Source organism: Bicyclus anynana, chromosome Z (genome assembly GCF_947172395.1).
Source record: "Bicyclus anynana chromosome Z, ilBicAnyn1.1, whole genome shotgun sequence".
Taxonomy (NCBI): Eukaryota; Metazoa; Arthropoda; class Insecta; order Lepidoptera; family Nymphalidae; genus Bicyclus; species Bicyclus anynana.
This window is the reverse complement of record NC_069110.1, coordinates 7,495,932-7,515,688: the sequence shown is the minus strand read 5'-3', so window position 1 is coordinate 7,515,688 and position 19,757 is coordinate 7,495,932. Positions and strand designations below refer to the sequence as shown.

The window sequence follows — 19,757 nt, the reverse complement described above, 5'->3', positions numbered from 1 at the left end:
TGTGTGGCCTGCGTTACTCGTGAACAACTCACTGAACCACCACACACCACACCGTACTACAGACAGCTCCACAGCCACGCCTTTGACACCAACCTGTTAATATCCGAAGCCAACTGAAACACATTTTCGTGCATAGCGTTATGGTTGCTAATTCAATAACAAATAATGACATGATTATGGGAAACGCTTTACATCACTTAATTAGAAATCGATCGGATTGCGCACGCGCGGTTTGTTCAATTCCCATTGGCCATCCACTAATTGACGGTTCCCCGCAATTTGATTAGCTTGAATTAATCTGACACATCTACGCAATTCACACATTATTGACATTGATGCGTAAACAGAAAAATAAATAGACACCTTCGTAGCATCTCCAACAAAACGTGTGGGATTTAGACCACACTACTGAAGTAAAACTTGTTTTATTGTATAATCTTTCATGGATTATTTTAATATAGGCTAAAAGAAAGATTTGAATGAAGAAGGGGAGTGTTAACTAGATTTATAAGATGTCCTTAACCCTGCACACAACGGTCACAAGTCCGGGATTTCACTCAAGGTTATTCTCTGCCACTCGACGATTTATTGGCAACATTCATAGTGGGAATTCAATTATTTTAGGGTATAGAATATACCTAAAATAATTGTAAAGGTTGCCTACTTTCACACAGCACCGGGGGGGTTGCCAGATATAAACAGTTAAGTAATGTTATTTATATACCCTCATTAGTTATTTAGTCGTCTAATATGTCAAATGAAATATTTTATGCTTAATTTAACTGTATAAGATTGCCTTTGTTCTATTTCGTGGTTTACTAGATTTTGTATGAAAAATGGGTTTGGCCGCAATTTAACTAGGCAACCTATTTTGAATGTGTCATTGTAAGCATTAACTACCATTTATTTCATAGCACTAATGGATAACACACGAGGGTATATATTTCTAATGTCGGATGTTAGACCAGAAGTCTTAATTCAAATGTACTAATTTCAAACAGAGGCACAAAGCAAGCAAGTAGGGGAAGCGCTTATCAAGAATCTAGTACTACACAGGGTTTCTCAAAGTGGGGTACGCGAACCTCTAGGGGTTTGCCATTCGACGGCAGGGGGTTCGCGACAAGATTTACGTAATGGTGGATTGATAACTGATACCGAGACAGAATTAAGGTAAAAATTGTCCAAAAATACTTCGAACATTCAATCCATTTGCGACAATAAACAAGCACACTCATCACAATATTACAAAGACATTTCTTTTGGTACTTTATGTGTTACCTTTTATTCAAATAAAAACCTTATTTTCTTCAATACTAAAATTTATTTATTTTCTTTGGAGGGAGGGGTGGTTCCCCATTAGTTAGTAAGGCGTTCGCTGTCACTTGGAAATTTAAACACGGGTTCGTGGAGACGAAAGTTTGAGAAACCCTGTAGTAATATATCCGCGCTCATAAAATGGTCGCATACTTAATAGTAACTGAATAACAACTAAACATTCTTTTCTTACATCTCATTTTCTTTCATCTTTAATTACGGCTTGTTATGGAAGAGCGGAGTCTTCTGTCACAGGAGTTTACAACTCTTAAAAGAAGACTCTAGCCTTTAATTATTTGTTACTGATTGATGTTAACGAAATAAACAATTTTTTTTTTTTTTTAATTTTCATTTTCTTACGGGAATTGGAACTACGCGAGTGAAACCGCGACTTGTCTGTCTAAAATCGTCACAACCGTTGGACGCAAAGATATTTCAACTAAGAACAAAAAACGGTCATTAGTGAATTGCAATCGCCGTCGATCCGCCCTGACCTCGGTTACAGTTAACGGACCCAGTGCATTCGCCCGAGTTCAACGGCTCGTGTTTTTACAAACCCTGAGACTACGCCATTCAACTTCCCCGAGATTATTGGCATCTCTACGAGTAGGTGTGTAGTTTTTTTGCGTTCGTATTAAATTGCAGCGCGTTGTTGTGTGCCTTGTAAGATAAATCATACTAATGTTATTGTTCCGTACTGGAACAAAAACAAAAAAAAGGGTACAACCAACCTTGAGGAACTTTCAAATATCATCATTTTTTATAATCCCTATAATAGACCAATGGTCAATTAGGCTATTGAAGAAAATAGTTCCACAATCATTTGAACTTTTTAATCAGTTACCTACAAACAGTCGAGCGGCTATCAACGCATTCCCGTTAAAATTACCATATCGCGATAAAAGGACATACTATAACTAATCTTCGTTGTGCTATCTACTTATCTATTGTGAGGTGACATATTGTGAAGAAAACCAACACACCAGCGACCTTCCCATCGAGAAGACTACGGACCAGGCCTGGCTCCACGGTACACTCAGTCGATTCAGGTAAGTGTTTGCAGCATAATATAGTCTTTTACGAAACAGTTATAAAGGCGAAAGTTTGCGTTTAAATGTGTGTTTACGTGTGTGTGTAAATCTGTATGTATGTTACTCCACAACTACTGTACTGCTTTGGCTGGAATTTGAAACAGAAATACAGTATCATCATCATTATCAACCCATATTCGACTCACTGCTGAGCTCGAGTCTCCTCTCAGAATAACTGGGGTTCGGCCAATAGTCCACCACGCTATTCACAATGCGGATTGACACGCAGAGAATTAAGAAAATCCTCTGGTATGCAGGTTTGCTCACGATGTTTTTCCTACACCGTTTGAGAACTGAAAAGTTGGAGGTGCATGTCCGAACCGGATTCGAACCCACGCCCTCCGGAATCGGAGGCAGAGGTCATATCCACTGGGCTATCACGGCTCATATATAATACGGAATCAGAGTATACCTTGGATTAATTTTCTAAACTTTTCATCTCGCAGGCGTCCGCTATTCACTAATAATGTTTTAAACAGTTACAGTTTGTGAATGAGGGGGAAATCTCTGGATCTACTGAACCGATTAAAAGCCACGTTATTTGTAAATGTCAGGATTCATACGAGTATTATATTTCAGTATTCCGACGGAACCGGGAACTATTATGTTCATAATGTCGAGGTTCTTCTTCGTTTGTTTATATAAGTGCATGATTAATATAAAAAAAAACTTGACAAAATTAACTGAAATATATTATGCTAGCCACAAACGGTCAATTATTCTCACGTTTCTGTAGCACCCACGACTATAATTGATCGTTGGTCATTGCGTACATGACTTACAGTATGCCGCGTGGGTACTGACGTTGCTTTTCAGAAACGTGAGAATAATTGACCGTCAATGGCGACCTTTATCTATGCATTTATATCAGTGGATGTTGTTATTGTGTCTTTATCAATCTGGTAGTAGGCATAAAATGACGTAGCGTAGCTACTCGTACATGCAACATTCTCCATGACCTTCGCAACGATAAGACGAATAAATCTATACTAATAACATATAGCAGTAAAGTTTGTGTAGTGGGTATATACTAAACCGATTTTGAAAATTCTTTTAACACTAGAAAGCCACGTTATTTATGAATGTCATAAGCTATGTTTTATCACCGTATTCTCACAGGAACGGGAACTACGCGGGTGAAACCGCGGTGCGTCAGTTGTTAGGTTATAATTTGCTCTTTGTTTTGTTTTGTGCCATAAATTATAGTAATTATTATAGCGTCAGTTCTCTGTGCATTATAAACTTGTTTTATCAGTCCTACCTAATTGTACGTAGCACTCAATGACGTAAGAAACGTTACTGGTATTCTTGGTTCTATTTGTATTTTTTGTGTGTATTTCAAATTCTATATATAATATACTAGCGTGACTTCGTCCGACCATAGACCTCCTTAATCCGGCCCTTTTACAAAACCCATTCTTAGCGGACGTCTACTAACTATAAACTACCTCCCTACCAAATTTCATCTTTGCACGTCAAGTGGTTTTCAAGAATTCGGGGTGTGTGACCTTTTGCATTAATATATTAGAATTAGATAAAGCTCTCTATGGCCTCTCTGTCTATCTGTTCGCGATAAACTCGAAGACAACCGATGGGATTTTCATACGGTTTTTATCAATAGAAAGAGTTATTCATGGGGAACGTTTTTGTATATAATTTGTCAAGATTTTGTTTAAATAGATTGAAATATAATGATATAATTATTGGAAGTATCGGAAAAAGTCAAGTCGCCAGAGAGTTTCATCGAAACTACTGCATAATCCCTTTTATAATACTCATAACAAAATAATGCATGGTTAAGATATTTAGAAGGTTCAAGGATTCTGAGCGAACGAAGCCGCGGGCGTCTGCTAGTTATAAATAATGTAAAATAAAGTAATCTGTTATTAAATTCTTCATTATTTACAAGCGTTAGGGTGATATATCTACCTATATCTAACATTCACGCAAATCAACATATGGTCCTTTCCCACATTTGTGTACATTCTACGAAACCTCTTCGCTTTTTGATTACATAGGTAGGTAATAGATTATTTATGTAACTCATTCGTATCGATTAATATAAATTATACAACAGTGACGGTCTGTCTTTAAGTTGTTTTATAAGCCTACGCCGCTGATTCAATGGTGCATTTTACTTTTTCGAAACTATTTTCCTAAAAGCTCTGTGACCTCTGAGCTTTTTTCGAAGAGATTTATTTCTTCAAGAGGTTAGACGAAAGAAAGTTATGGAGTAACCATATGGATAACGTTTTCAGCTAAGTATTTTATGAAACCTATATTATTATTTCCAAAGTCACTGACATAGCTCAGTGAGTCGCGAAGCTGAAGTGGCAATGGGTAGGCCACATAGTTCGAAGAGCCGATGGACGTTGGGATCCCAAGGTGCTGGAATAGCGACCCCGCACCGGAAAGCGCAGTGTTGGTCGACCCCCCACTAGGTGGACCAAAGACATCAAGAAGGTTGCAGGGAGCCGCTGGATGCTGGCGGCTCGAGACAGTTTTGTTTGGAAGCCCATGCAAGAGGCCTATGCCTAGCAGTGGACGTCCATCGGCTGATAATGATGAATGATAATGATATTATTATTTTACGCTTTAATATATATATATATATACGCAGAACAATGTCGTGAGTTACTTAACAAAAAGGCAAGTAAGATATTTTCATAGCGACTTCATTGTTGCAATTCGATACCAACATTATTGTTGTAAGTCTATACGCTTTGAATTGTTAGGTAACATGACTTCATAGTACCTATTACAATGCTATGACGAACACGGAATAGAAAAATTGAACATAACCACCGTGTAAGACGTACGTAATTTAGTTGACAAAGAAATGTGCGGTCAAATGTTTACAATCGAAGACTTAGGTTGCTTGTTGCTAATATAGGTATTTAATCGAGCATATTCATCATTAACAACCCATATACGACTCACTGCTGAGCTCGAGTCTCCTCTCAGAATGAGAGGCAATAGAGAATAGGCAGACTTCACACACGCAGATAATTAAGAAAATTCTCTGGTATGCAGGTTTCCTCACGATGTTTGTATCTAATTTCTTAAAATGCACACAACTGAAAAGTTGGAGGTGCATGCCCCGGACCGGATTCGAACCCACACCCTCCGGAATCGGAGGCAGAGTTTATATCCACTGGGGTATCACGGCTCTTATCTCTTTATAATATTCTCGAGTCGCTCGCATCGCCATGGAGCTCTTAAATGATCAGTTATGATCCTGCTTTGTTCAAACATAACTTGAAAAATCATATTTTCACAAATTATTCCAAAAGGACAAGTTGTGAATTTGGCCCTTAATTTGTTTTGATTGTCAGCGGATCTTTATAAATATAATGTAAGCGTCAAATATAGACGATAAAAAAGATTATGCACCTATAGTGCATACCCTAGTTAAAAACCCTGTGCACGCCATTGCCCGATGTTAAGAAGGCGATGCCGATGGTCGCTATATTGGTTGTGTTGTATTATACCTACCTACGCGGTTATCGGAGGGGATACCGAGCTGGCAATCACCCAAAAATTATAAACAGAAGCGCAAACATATAGCTCAATCGCATAATTCCTAATTTCCAAGAGCTTTTAAAACATGTATCTATCTCTACTCACAGATAATTTTAAAAAAGAAAAAGAGTAAATCTAAAAAATACGTCTCTCTTAGAAGTCCGAAATTGGACCCACTTTTGGAAAACTAATAATGAAATATATACCTATTAAAAATCTTGTACTTTTTACTAGATTACTCTATACATTAGAATACGACGAATTACTACATTAGAATCTAAGACGAAATAACATTGGCCAATAGGAAATATAAGCGGATTCCATTATTTTCTTACCAATCCAACTTTGCAAATGAGTAGGTATTTTACTGATACAATCAAGTTGTCCAAATAAAAATTTTTATGCCGAATTTGTATGGAAATTGGGTTTGTCCTTTTATTTCTCGTCGAATCAGCTATCATTTGTAATTTTCGTTCTATATTAACAGTTTCGCAGTTTTATCTCCTAGACAGCTCCATAACTCGTATGACAGTGTTGTTTTCAAAAGGTAGCCATCGCCATTGAATCTATAGTATTCTGAGCATCTGAATGAGAACGAGATGACAAGGAAATGTCGAGTATAATAAAGACATACTTGCATAAGGGTGCTTTTCCACCAGAGATGTGCTACGTTGCTATAGATGCGTTTGATATCCACCAATCACATTCATTGGAGCATATAGCTTACCAATGGTGGAAAGGGATTCGACTAAGATATGTTTTTTATATGGGAGGATGCGTCCTATGGATGCGTGTTATGGATGCGTGCTATGGATGCCTGTTATCGATACATCGCATACTCCTAGCTCATGCTGTGCATCTTTCTCGCACAGCTACTACTAGCTTAGTATTGGTGGAAACGGTCACATATTATCGTAGCAGCATAGCTGCATAGCATCTCTGTTGGAAAAGCACCTTTATAATGCAGTTCTGCACGCCCAGGTACCAGTAATACTCAGGACAATAAAAAATATCAATATTGCAATACACAACTTATAAAACTAATTAAAATTATTCGCAAAATGATTACTGTTGGCATTATTATCATTCCAATAAAAGTCTTGACGTGAATATTAAGTAGTGCTCCATAACTCATATTGTATTCTTTAACAAAAATTAATTGGTAATGTTCAAGGAATAAGTGTTCTAAAATGAATATTTTCGGAGTAAATAATATTTCTTTTGTAAATAGATCTTTAAATGTGTCCCTTACACGCATCCTGATAATAATGACGTATTTATATTTTAAAATGCAACGTTGTCCCTTTGTTACCTAAAGGCGTGTGTTACATGGATAGTCGGTATTATTTGAATTACTTTGTATGAAAACATATATATTTTTTTGTATTTAATTAAATTTTCCTATTAGTCTCGTTAAAACCTTGAAGTTACGGGAAATACTCCCGAGTAACCTGTAATTATAATAATAGGTAATTACCATCTATATAATTACCTAGAGGGAAAACCCTTTTCTTTCGTTTAGGACAGGAGTAATTTGGAGAACACGATCAACCTGTATAGTAGGTATAATTACCATCTATATAATTAACTAGAGGGTAAAATCTCTTCTTTCGTATAAGAGAGTAGTAATTTGGGGCATACTATGTTCCAATTAGACATACCTATATTTAGACGATCAGAAATTAGAGATGATGTCCTTAACGTGCGAGATATAAAGGTGCAACTCCACCAGCTTCCTAACCTTAAGATGCTATTGAGGAGTCTTAGAAAAAAATATCCTGATAATAGTTTTAGTTAACCGCAGGACGAATGAGGTAGTGCTTTAATGTTCATATCATAGTCAACATTATTAGTTATCAGTAAGCCTCCCATTTAATAGAATAGCTGAATATGAAACCGATCGACATAACTCAGCCTACCTAGCCAAGTGGCAATCAATCAATCAATCAATCAAAGCAATGGTCGATTTTCTTTCTACGATCGCTAACGCTTCGTAGAAAGCCAAATACTGCACTTTACGGTGTGAGTTCGCCATTCCAGCACCTTGGGAACATCCAACGGCATTACAAACTATGTCCTCTGCATGTTGACACTTCAACTTCGCGACTTGTTAAGCTACTCGTATTCCGGTGACTATAATTCTTTTGCGAATCTTCTTTAGATCAAATCAGAAACGTTTGAGTCGATCTCTAGATACACCGATCTTAGCTCGCTTCAACGCTATGTTACTCTGAGCCTTGTTATGAAACCCATAAGCCATTTATGGGCCTCATACACTTCATATAAATTAATAATAAATCTTACCGTAAACCGATGACTCATTTTGATGGTTCAAGGCGCATGTTCTTGTACCGGTTTTCATTACTCTTCTTTGTAAGTACGCCGCAAATGGACCTGTGAACAATAAAAACTCTTTTATAATTACTGGTGTAACAAGAACAACAAAGTGACAAAGTTTTTTCAAGGTTCTGAGGCAGGTACTTTCAAATTTCTGTAATAAATGATAACTGAGTAAACTAACACAAAGGCTGAAGCTATAAAAACGACACAATATCCCTTTGATTTTTGTAAAAGAGGCACCAAATGATTGTTTCTTGCTCGCCGTATGCACACACAAAAGAGGGATGGAAATCTGTTGCGTAATTTTTACCCGCTTTTTTGTGCTCAGTGAAAGATGACTTTGTAAAAGGGTCCCGTCTACCTGCTCTTGCCAGCTATGCGGCCCTTTGCATGGTAGGGTAGGTATAAAAAATGACTTTTTGGGAAATAAGAATGTAGAACGTTTAGGGAGTTGTTGACTTCTTAACAAAATTACCTAATATGGCGTCTAAAAGAGATTGAAATATAACACAATTGAATGGTCGAAAATGTTAAATCATGTTCATATAATTTAAACACAACGAACTAAGCTTATCAAGAAAAATTCAAGATCATTTTATTTGAAAATTGAAATATATTACGTATGTATTTCAATAATCAAATTTTTCAAAGTATCAAAAGATCGATCGGCATCTTTGACCAGTTATTATTGTATAGGAGCTGCCTCGCTATAGACGTTACTTTTCTGTCGAAGTATATGATCAGCGATCTATGTTTAATAGTTGTAATCGTGTTCGTCGGTTAAAAATCTCAGTAAAAATACCTTTTTCTGTAGCTGAATGGTGTAAAAAACGTGCAAAAACTTGTAGTTTAGTATATGTATATACCAAATCTAAGCTCGTATTTAACCTCAGAAAATGACAGTCAATTTTGTTCGTAAATATGATACTGGATCTTCTATATTAATTGGCCTGTTATTACATTTTTTTTAATCTTTACAAGTTAGCCCTTGACTACAATCTCATCTGATGGTAAGTGATGATGCAATCTGCAGGCTAACTTGTTAGGAGGAGGATAAAAATCCACACCCATTGCGGTTTTTACACGACATCGTACCGGAACGCTAAATCGCTTGGCGGTAAGTCTTTGTCGGTAGGGTGGTAACTAGCCACAGCCGAAGCCTCCCACCAGCCAGACCTGGACCGATTATGAAAACCTCAATCAGCCCAGCCGGGGATTGAACCCAGTAAACACCATTGCGTGACGAAGACCGTCGAAAATAAAGGTATACCTCAGATTAAACCGTATCTTCATTCTCTATTCCGAGATCTACGGTGACTCACCATTACCATTGCTCAGCTAAAACGGTTGCCACACTAATTTAAGGATTTTGTTTGATGAAGACGAATCGTTCAGTACGGCTGCTCGAGTGAACAATATTCATAGAAAATGGACCATGAAATTCGTTGTCAATGTAGGAACTGTAGTGATTTACAGAACTTGTGAAACAGGTCTACCTTGTGGATCCGTTTCATCATTTACAAACTTTCATGTAACTTACAATTGGTTGTCTTGGTCTTGCAATCCAATGCAGAAGATCAGCGAGAATATCATCAAAATCAAACTTTTAAATTCAGTTATCAAAGTGACAAAATGTTTACATATGTTTAAAAATAAAATGTTATTTGTTATTAGTTGTATTGCGCGTTCGCAATGTTTTTTTTTTTTTGTTTTAAAAAGAATATTTGCCATATTTACCGTTTGCTATTGAGGCTTTTAAATGTTTGGTTTTTTTTATGTAGTTATTCGACCGGCCCAAGTATATATAAGACTATTAAGTAGACTAATGTTAGATTAAAATATATCGACGACGTATTTTGTTCTGTCTCCTCTCAGAATGAGAGGGGTTAGGCTAATAGTCCACCACGCTGGCCCAATGCGGATTGGCAGACTTCACACACGCAGAGAATTAAGAAATTCTGGTGTGCAGGTTTTCTCACGATGTTTTCCTTCACCGTTTGAGACACGTGATATTTAATTTCTTAAAATGCACACAACTGAAAAGTTGAAGGTGCATGCCCCGGACCGGATTCGAACCCACACCCTCCGGCTCTTGCACAATGGCACAATGGTTTACACGTTACCTATTTTCGACTAGATTTAGGTTCGAATCGACTCGGCTTCGTAGTGCAATAACTGTATTCGGACGACAGTGGACTGCATGTTTTCTTCGTCAAGTTCGTCCATGTTAATAGCGTGCAGAGACGCTCTACTTAGTGTAACGGCTTGTTGGCTGCACTAAGCGTGTCTCCATGTCCGGTTTTTTAGGACCTTCGCATCCATGACAAATGTTTCAAAGCGCATAGTGGAATAATCAATGCACCTTTTTTGTTAATACTCTTTTAAGTATTTTTAAGCCGCTTTAATAATGGTTTTATTTCTCTTATTATTAACTTTATTTAATGAAAGTTACTGCCATCAAAAACTTTAGTATATTTGAAAAAAAGAAAACGCAGTGCTATCTATACTCATGTGTCGAAGAATTGCGTTTCAGCTGAAGCGTTAACTTTTGCACTTTATTTGTTATATGAGTGTAGGTGGGCGGATTAAGCACTAGGTTTATACTCGCTTCAATGAAAACATAAAATAAACATATTCCGGATGTTTCAGTACACTTTTATTTATAATAAGATTTATTATATAAATATGAAGCTGCTAGATATCGTTATTGTCAAATGGTTCGGTTCGATGGATGCTCTAACGGATGTAATGTTCCAATGGTTCCAGAGAACAAGATCAAATGCGAGTTATAATTCTATTATAGCCGCACAATAGCTTACTCTCGAAGATTGTCTTATCGTAGGAGGCGACGAAGCATACGCTATGATTATGATATGAACAAGATATACATAGAAATGGCATTTGTTGTGAACGTAAATAATTTTAATTTGGAAACATTAAAAATGATTAAGCGCAAGCTTATAGAAAAATCGTATTACGAGTATAATGTTAATCATTATACAAATTAAATGCTAAAAATGATTGACAATTGTTCAATGGTGATAAACTAAAAAAGAAAAACCTGGCTGAGTTTGTTGTGGGCTTTTCTTAGGCACGTTTGGAAACCTCGTAACTTTAATTTTAAATTTTTGACTATATTATCACCTGATGTTTCGTCTTTCGACGTTTGTAAACTAAAGGCGGAATTATATTTGTCTGACGTGTCGTGTCGTGACGCATCAGAACAGAATCGGTATCATACATTTTGTATGCGACACGACACGTCAGAAGCCATCACGACATGTCACAACACATAAGTGTAATCGTTGCCATACAAAATGTATGATACCGATTCTGTTCTGATACGTAACGACACGACACGTCAGTCAAGTATAATTCCGCCTTAGCCTGATTGAAATGAATGAATTTTGATTTTTGACATGAAATATAAATAATACATAACAATAAACATATAAATTATTAATTCTCATACAGCCATGAAAAAATAATCAAGAGACTGTGTTTCAGACTACCTAATTATTACCGTTAAGAATACTAACGCAGTTTTTACTCTGCCAGGGTAAAGAAGGCAGTCAAAAGACATTGTTTATTCAAATGCGGTCATAGGATCTCAAGTCACGTTCTATTGCACTCAAGTTCTCATTAATTGTAGCGCCACAGAATACATATGTACTCGCACAAGGTAGCATCGAGGGAACTGTGAAACAAAATAGTTACAACTAATGGTATTAGAAGAACAACGAGAAAAAGTCCTCTTTTATTATTTCAAAACCTAAAAGAAAGAAAACTACATTCATTTATTAGAAAATTAAATAATAATTAAAATAATTGAATGCACAGCTAGCGTAATGTGATCCTTATATGGTCTTACCATTAATCTATCCATCAGTAGGTACAATACGCTGTTCTTCGATGGAACCCTTATAAATTATTTTGTTTCTGAGAAGTGATGTAATGATTTTTTCTTAAAATATCTAGTTTTATATAGATCAAGATAAACCCATATTTGGCTCACTGCTAAGCACGAGTCTCCTCTCAGAATGAGAAGGGTTAGGCCAATAGTCTACCATGCTGGCCCAATGCGGATTGGCAGACATCACACACGTAGATAATAATTAAGAGGATGTAGGTTTGAATCCGTTCCTGGAACCTCCAACTGAACCGTGAACCGAGTGGATATGACATCACAACAGTAATGTTCAGTTAATTGATTATATTACAGTTTTTATTAACGCTAATGAACTTGACTCACTAACGGCGTAATTTTTACGTCACCAGGCATCTAGATAATAATAATTGTAAGCTTTTGGCCATCTTTTGCGCATGCAGATACTATATCATTAATCGGTGTACGTATGCTGCAGTCTACTGCTGTGGAAGTCAATATTTATTTTAATTTTTTTTCTATACAAAATGCGACTTATGTACCGCGTCCTATGTTGATTGTAATGCACTGTAGTTTCTGATCAAGTACTTTTTAGTATAAAGAAGTCAAATAAATATTAAGTAAGTAAATTTGGGTCTCGTCTTGAGCGTTTATTTTCCAAATTACATATTACAATTACAAAGTAAATAAATAGGTTACAAACGCGATTATAAATTATTATGTAGTTACAAAATACACGGAAAGAAATTGCTATGAATGAGAATAATTGTTTGAAATGGAGTTCTCATACAAGTGATTATTGTTCTGTACTGAGTCTGTGAGAGTTTTGTTTTTTTTCTAGTGTTATCACTTGACTTTGCTGCAGTCAAAGTTTGATGTAAGCCCTCATTCGCACGAGAGATTTTTTAATTGACGTTAAAAAAGCGTTCAAATACAACAAAAATGCATTCCCAAGTTCACATGACAGCGTTTTTAAAATACGACGCCTTTTTTCGAGCAGTGTTGCATTTTCAATTTTGGGCGTTGGAAATAGACCATGATTTAACTTCATACTATATTTAAACGCTTTTTTAACGTCCTTTAAAATACTCTCGTGCAAATGGGGGCTTAGACTGTGGATTATTGTCTGTGATAAAGAATCCGTCGAACCAAGCGAGTCCTTTCTTAGAATTCAACAGTTCGCTTGTTAATATAACTTTTTTTATCAAATTGTGAGGAGAATTTATCACACTTCAGAATTATGAATTCTGAAGTGTGATAAATTCTCCCCAAGCTTTTACTTTCCAAGTACCTTACAATATTTTTTAAAATAAAAAAGCAATTTACTTAATTAGTGCTTACTAATTGAGTAATTAAGTGAGTAAATGGTTTTTCATTATAAGAACAGACCCAAATAGACGTTATCCTGTTCGTACATTGACTTTAACGACGAACAGTACGAACAGGATAACATCTGTTTAGGTAAGATATTTAAAAATATTTTTAATAAATACTACTAAATATCCATTAGAAATTACTATAAATTACAAATTATTATTTTCTTGTCATGCCAAACCATCTCAGTAAGTTTTAGTTTCACAAATAGTTGATGAAATGAAAGAGGCTAAATTAGAAAATATGTTCTTGTCATGCCGAAAGATTACACGCAAGTTTCATATCGAAAAAATAATGAAGTAAATATGAAAAATGATGCGGATGCGGATTGCTGGAACATCCCTGTTATAGATTGCGAGTCAGTAGTGCGCGAGACTCAAAGCGCTTTCTTCACATGCCTACGAAGTGCCGATGCCGTTGCGTGAGACACTACGTTACACTCCACTTCACATGAGGCCTGCGCTCGTGGTCTATATCCTACACATATTTCATCACTATCAACCTATTTTAACGAACCACAAGGCCAGCAGGCTAAAGGCGGAATTACATCTGACGTGTCGTGTCGTGATGCATCAGAACAGAATCGGCATCATACCTTTTGTATGGCAACGTTTGCACTTATGTGTGACATGTAGTGATGGCTTCTGACGTGTCGCATAAACAATGTATGATACCGATTCTGTTCTGATGCGTCACGACACGACACGTCAGACAAATATAATTCCGTCTTAATTCACTAAAGGCGGAATTATATTTGTCTAACGTTGTTGTGACATGTCGTGATGGCTTCTGATGTGTCGCATCAGACCCGATCCCGGTTACGTCAGAGCAAAGCTGAAACGCTGTCTTTAAAAGCTGCGACTGTATTGCATCAAATCAATTTACTACTCGGAGGTCCTGGAAAGGTTGATTGAGGTTTTCTTTGAGGTCCAGGTCTGGCTGGGGAGAAGCTTCGGCTGTGGCTAGTTACCACCCTACCGGCAAAGACCCTGCCGCCAAGCGAGTTAGCGTTCCGGTACGATGTCATGTGGAAACCGAAAGGGGTGTGGACTTTCATCCTCCTCCTAACAAGTTAGCCCGCTTCCATCTAAGATTGCATCATCACTTACCATCAGGTGAGATTGTAGTCAAGGACTAACTTGTAAAAATAAAATAATAAACCTCTGAATCTAAGATTGATGAACTAAAACCTGAGAAGAACTTAATAACTTTATTGTAACTGAGACTTAACTATGATTAGTAAGTAGTTCGCAATGAGAAAAACTAAATAATCCAATATTTATACGGTTATGTTCTAGTTCTAGAAACAACACAGAAGGAAGTCCGTTCCACATTAAAGACCTACATTTGTTTTTCTCAAGAATTGTTTCTACTTAACTTCAAGCAATTATTCCTCTAATCTTTTTAGGTTATAACGTCGACAGTAGTTAGTAATGATAGAATGTTTGATATTTATTTATAGGCCGACATTGGCCACTTCATCGGAAGTCATTATGCGACGCGTATTTAAATTATATGTGTTTGCAGTTAGTAGGTACCTACATATCGGCTGTTATCTACTACCGTATTGTATACTTGGATAGTCACTTATTTATATTAAAACTAACGGACGCTCGCGACTTCGTCCGCGTAAAAATCGATGTCAACTTTCAACCGCCCCTATTTCAAAACATTATATTGAATAGCGGACCCGGTCAAGGTTCGCTTTACTGACTTACCCTACTACCAACCTAAACCTATACAACCCAACCCTATCGGTTTTATTTTTTTTAACAGAAAAAATCCTAAACAGATTTTTGTGAAAATTAATTGGGACCAATAAGGAATTATACTCTTCCAAATAAAAAATAATTTATAAAAATTGGTTTATATATGACGAAGTTATGAGGTAACCATCATTAAAAAAAGAAAAGAAAAACACGCGTCGAATAGAGAAACTTCTCTTTTTTTAAGTCGTTTAGAAATGAGTTTTATGCTTGAACTATATTATGGTCTAGACCATTGCTGCCTCCAAAAACCCCCACCATATTTTTTTACTTAGTAGTAGAAGCTTGAACTAAGAGTTTTGGCTTTTTAAGAATGGCGAAGAGTTGGTCTTCCGTTAGACCGTTTAAAGTTATGGCTTTTAGATTATCTGGATGATGAGAAAAAATGATTTTCTGCTCGCCCCAATATGCGTGCGCAATTTTTTTACCACCCGCAACGCATTACCCAAGCGACACCCTCGGCAATAGATAAAACTCCAGCAATGTGGCTTCAGTCTACGCCCTCACAACTAAGTTGGTGATTGTTCAAGACAGGATTAGTGGGCACGGTTGTTTCTCGCTGATTGATCGTTATCTTTACAGGGTGCTCGGGAGTATTTTCCATAACTTCAAGGTGTTGACGAGTCCACTTATAGGAGCCGAAACAGTGGCGTGCACTTTATAGATGCAAACATGCCCTGCCTACCCTGAGGACTCGTTATACCTATGAAACTGCCTATGAAACTTTGTACAGTTTGTACGTACAGTGCATACCCTAGTTAAAAACCTTGTGCACGCTTCTGAGTAACTAATATACTTATAAATAAATCTTTTTATGTTTTCATACAAAGTAATTCCGACTATCCATGTAACACGCGTCTTTATTATATCCTTAAATTTTAAAATACGTAAATGTGGCTACGTCATATTAATACATATTAAGATCTATTTACAAAAGAAATATTATTACCCCGATAATATTTAATTTAAAACACTTACACACTCCCCAGAATTATGGGAAATACAAAAAAAAAAGTAAAGTCAAAGCAGTTATTCTTTTATTAATTTTTTTGTAGCAAATGAATTCAAGGATAGGGTATTGTAGGGTAGGGATAGGGAAGAAGTGCACATAAGTCAAAGCGAAGCTTGACCGGGTCCGATAGTTGTGTACGTATTATTATAAAATCGAGAATCACGTTGTCAGAATGCCATTTGTAATAAACTATCATTATACATCTCATTTAGCGCACTGCGACATTGGCGAAGGTCTAAGTAGATACTACCTACTCGTAATAATACTGAAGCTATTAGGTACATAGCATACTTTTTAAATGCTGCAACACAAATGCTATAAGTAAAGAAATGTGTTACAGATTGTGCGCATACAGAGCATGACAATGCCCAAGTGTCGCTGCTAATTCAATGGATGCGCGCGGCGTGGTCATTGACACAAATCGCAGGGTCTCCGAGTGCATTGTAAGCTGGCAATAACTGACCTAGGACTAGACGCATCTTTGCCTCAGCCGAGGGTCGCGTCGCACCTGGCGGTCGGGCCGCTAGTTTTTATTCAACGATTCTATCTGTCGGTGGCAGTTTATTTTAATAATGCGCGCAGATGGCGCGAGCGCAGGGTACGCTCGGCTGTGGCGCTGGCGCGGCGGCGGGCCACAGTGGACCGTATGCGGCGCGCATAGGGGCTAGGGGCCAGGCGAGACTCTCCCGACGCGAGCGCCGAGTTGTAAACAAACCGGGCGAGGGCAATGGCTGGCCACTCCCCGAGTCCCCGCGCTCGTCGCGCCGAACGACGCCATTCAACCGGGAAGTTCAAGCTTTATTTTTAGTTTCATGGAGCGGGCTCCGCCGTATTATAAAATATAACGGAATTCGCCGGCATTGGTAGTGAGTAGGTAGGTAACTATTTGTATGGGTATAGTTTTGTGCATTGCTTTTCCCAAAACAAAACGTGCTCTGCGTGAGTCATTGTTTTGAGAGTATAATGGCATGTAATTTAGGCACATAAATACATACATCCATAGAAATAGAGGCATCGCGAACAAGCATTTCTCGGAAGATAGATTTCTCTATGTAGATTTGTAGAACAATAGGTATATTATCCAAGGACTAACAGGACAGGTAATTTTTTGCGAATTATTAGTTACACGCCGTCAAACCGGTCCCGTAAAAAGTTCGCTGCACAATAATGGAAGGGACCGTCTCGATATGGCCAGGTGTGAGCGTCGGGGTCAATAAACTCCCTGTAATAAAACAAGTACTTAACTGATCGGTGTCGTCATCGAGATGTCTCACGCACGCGGGGTGAAGCACTTCCGCTGCGGCGACGCGACGCGTACTTATCTAACGGCATTGACATTGGAAATGCCGAGGCGCTGCCGAACCGTGCCGAGGCCAAGTGCGTGGTAGTGCCGCTCACGCGAGCTGTTGTCTTCGGCGATCGGCGTGGTCGGCGGCGGTGGAGCAGAGTCAATGACCCGAGGGCGAGAAGGGCGCGGGAGGGTGCGCGCGCACGCAGTGGTGCCCCGCCTTTATTTATTACGCTACGCGCGGCGCGCTCGGCGCCGGCAGCGCGGCGGGGCGGAGGCCGCATTCCGGGCGGCCGGCGGCCTGCCGCGCCTCGCCAGCCGGCCTCTGCTGAAAGTATGCGCCCGTTCGACTCCACACGCCGACTCTCACTCAAAAATAAGCAAACTTAACTTACTCGAACTCAAGGCGACCACGTGCGCCGACCTCGCGTACTACGTCGGCTGCGACCACGAGTTGAGAGTTCTCACACTGTCCATCGTGTCCAATTATTATCGCGAACTAACACGTCTACCGCACGAACTCAAATATTTTACTATCGAGTTAATTTAATTCATGATTCGAGTTAACACAGAAGTTCACATGGCGCGCGCGAAGTGTCGCCGCGGACGTACGGTTAGGCGTTGACTCAGGAAGCGGTGTGACGCATTAGTGAGCGCGCGGCGCGTTCGGTCCGCGGCGTACAGTATGCGCAAGCAAACGGGGCGCCGTAGAGAGCGCGGGGCGGGTGGAGGAGCGCCCCGCGCGCCCCTCACCCCCGGCGCAGTGCTGCCCTCTGCACCGGGCGGCGGGCTCATCGACCGCGCGACGCCCTCGCCGGCCCGCACGTATGCCTGCCGAGTGTAGATGTCGAGGCATGGCACTCACGCCGACCGCCAAACGCTCCCGGTTCCCGCCCGATCTGAGACAACAAACTGCCCAACTAATTACAACCTTGTCAAACTATATTACCATACACCTAACACCTAGCATCGCCACATTTGAACCCACTGACACAATTACGAATTTCGATAATAACGAAGTTATTGTAAACTAGCTAACGCCGCGCGATTTTACCCGCGTGGTTCCCGTTCCCGTAGGAAAACAGGGATAATATATAGCCTATAGCCTTCCTCGAAAAATGGGCTATCTAACACTGAAAGAATTTTTTAAATCTGACCAGTAGTTCCTGAGATTAGCGCGTTCAATCAAACATACAAACAAACTCTTCAGCTTTGTAAATTATTGTAAATTTAGAGTCAACGGTCGAGTGATCTAACACTCGTCCCCGCTAGATCATACATTAGAGTTTGAACCCGACAAGGACTTCCAGCTATGTCCCTACTTGTGCTTTATCTAATTGTTCCGACTAGCGCCCACGTGTAAACGGACACAATTTGAATTTTATCTTTTGTAAAAGTTCGAGACGCTGTGATGTCAGACCTTTGTTATTCTACAGAAGTTTGAAAGCTTAGAGTCGCATAATAATTACATGAATAAGTACTTACGTTAGGTAACGGCGACAGCATGGTATTGATGACTTTAGGAGATAGTAGGTTTCAAAGGTTGCAATCCCTCTGTCTGAATGCCAAGTACCTATATGAAGTATAATTTTTTATGTTCAATTTGTGGTATTACGAAAAACACCATTAAAGATTCAACTTTAATGGTCTTCAGCAAAACTTGTTGAAACAGGAGACTGAAGATATAATTTCTCATATCCTGAAAAAAATTAAAAAATACTTGAAAACTACAATAAAAAACTGATGAAGAAAATGGAATACATCTACTGTAGTTTGAATAGAATTTTAAAATTATTATAAGGACTCGTAGTTCCGCCTTTAGAACAAAGGTATATATATAGCTCTAAAAAAGAAAAAAACACAAATAATAAAAAGCGAATTAACTTCGTAAAAGCAGATGCAGTAATAAATTCCACAAGCAAACTCTGGTCAAAGTTTGAATATAAATGGACTCTATGAAAAACAATATGAAGTCTTAGAATCAAGAACAACAAAGTTCAGCATTTCATACCTATAACCGAATGGAGATCCAAAACCGCTTAGACTAACATTAGATCAACTATTAAACTAACCACTATCAACTACACAAATGTTGAGGGACTGAGGGTTTGCGTAAATATATCTACAAGACATTTATATTTATGAAAAACAGTTGAATTGAACT

At 38.3% G+C, this 19,757-nt stretch overlaps 1 protein-coding gene across 1 annotated transcript in view; it reads right to left on the bottom strand.

The window, feature by feature from the left end:
• The window catches only part of LOC112053027 (protein starmaker-like), a 67,965-nt gene extending 49,678 nt beyond the window's left edge, over positions 1–18,287 (bottom strand). The window contains exons 1-2 of the mRNA XM_052890821.1: positions 17,989–18,287; positions 8,232–8,321 (exon numbers count right to left, since the gene is read on the bottom strand). The gene's annotated coding sequence lies outside the window, so the exon portion shown is untranslated. The remainder of the gene's footprint in view (positions 1–8,231; positions 8,322–17,988) is intronic.
• Positions 18,288–19,757: the final 1,470 nt, after the last annotated feature.